This window comes from Protobothrops mucrosquamatus, unplaced genomic scaffold, assembly GCF_001527695.2.
Source record: "Protobothrops mucrosquamatus isolate PMUCROS unplaced genomic scaffold, P.Mucros_1.0 scaffold5298, whole genome shotgun sequence".
Taxonomy (NCBI): domain Eukaryota; kingdom Metazoa; phylum Chordata; class Lepidosauria; order Squamata; family Viperidae; genus Protobothrops; species Protobothrops mucrosquamatus.
This window is the reverse complement of record NW_015391164.1, coordinates 10,744-12,657: the sequence shown is the minus strand read 5'-3', so window position 1 is coordinate 12,657 and position 1,914 is coordinate 10,744.

Sequence of the window (1,914 nt, the reverse complement as noted above, 5' to 3'; positions counted from 1 at the left end):
AGAAGCTTTAGCTAATGGCTACTTATTTAACCTGATTGGATAGAATCTCTTTCTGGACACTTAGACATTAAATAAACTTGATTGGCTGACTTGTGTTAATTTATAAAATTTTCTGTAAAAAGGGAAAACGTGAATTCCATCTCGATAGACTGTAGAAATCTTCTAAGGGGCTGCTAATGATGGTTTATGCAACTTGTAAGCAGGTTATCCTAGTGTTCCTACGTAACTTCTTTCCCATGGTCTCTCCCTTTTTCCCTAGGAGAAAGATATTAAGGATCTTTATTTGGATCCAAAAAACGCCAAAGATTTCACTTTTTATAGTAGGAGTGATGGCAACGCTGATACCTGCTCCTTTGAATCTGCAGAGTTCCCGGGTTGGTTCCTCAGCACTTCTTCAGAAGCAAAAAAGCCTCTTGGTTTGAGTCAAAAAGGAGGACCTCAGAACGTCCTGTTTTATTTTGAAAGAAAACCATGAACCAGAAATACTCTTCTGCATCTATGTTTCTAATAGACCTTGGATATACAAATTGGAATGGAGCCAGAATGCACAATTAGGCCAATGATTAGACTTAGATAGTATTCTTCGTGCAATCAAAATGTTTTGGGAGAACTATGTCATATTTTGGGGGAAGGTACAATACAGGTTCATGGATGATATGGACTTGATTGCATGGTCTTTATTTCTGTAGAACAATATTGTCAACATCCAGCTCGTGGATCCAAATAAAAATCCAGGTTCATTCTGTTTCCCAAACTCTTCTTGTTTATTGAATACACAGCATGGTAATGTTGAGGCAATACTAACTCTGAGGTTTCCAGACACCAGTTCATAGAATTAAAAATAATTTCTCCAGACCAACCCCCACCCTCTCACGTAGTCCGTGTAAACAATTTCACTTTGTTATGGGAACCGTCTACTTCTTCTCCACACCTGCCGCAGTGTCCTTGGAATGGTTTCAGGCTCTGGTGGTCTTCAGCGGAATCATAGAGGTTTCATTTCTCCATCTTAATCAATTCTAAAGCAAAACCTCCCCCCTCCTTACTCTAATCGCAAGTTGAAACGAAGAGGCACGTAGCTGCTGAAGTTTCATTCTTGACAAATATGCTTTCGAACAGTAGGTTTGCACATGAGAATTAAATTGGTTGGCTGAGAGAAAGGAGAGTGATCTTTTGGTAGTGAGTAGCAGTAGAGGTAGCAGTAGCAATAGCACTTAGACAGGTAGTATCTACTGCCCGATAGTGCTTTACAGCATTTTTGGGGTTGTTTACCGAGTCAGCATATTGTTCCCAACAATCTGGTTCATCATTTTACTGACATCAGAAGGATGGAAGGCCGAGTCAAGCTTCAACCTGTCAGGATCGAACTCCTGGCTGTGGGCAGAGTTAGAGTACTTTAAGATGTTATTCCAGAGATGTCCAAACTTGGCAAATTAAAAACTTGTGGACTTCTACTCCCAGAATTCCTCAGCCAATCAGCCAGACAAATCTTAAAGTTTGCAGGGCTGGGCACAACTGTGTTATCCCACACTGTTACAAGAATCAGTTCTCTCCACAACAGTCTGGTTCATTGTTTAAGAAGAACAACTTGTGTTCTGCAATGAATGGAAGCTTTTGCCGAGGACCCAGACTTTCACAATGGGAAAGAGTGCTTAATAAATTGTATAATGAGAGATATATAGCATCTTCGGATATTGCAAATGGATCCTTAGGAAGCTTAACTTACTTTAATAAGAGAACCCATCCCAGATGTTGCAGTACAAAGTGACAGGAAAGACAATCAGCCTCCAGGCTGTCAGTCTTGAGCAGTGAGCCCCAAATATGGCAATTCTCCAAGGGCAAAAGAAGCCCCTAATGCAGAGCCACTCCATACTGGCAGGGTTCAGTTTTAGACTGATGCTCCCCCTCCAGACCTCA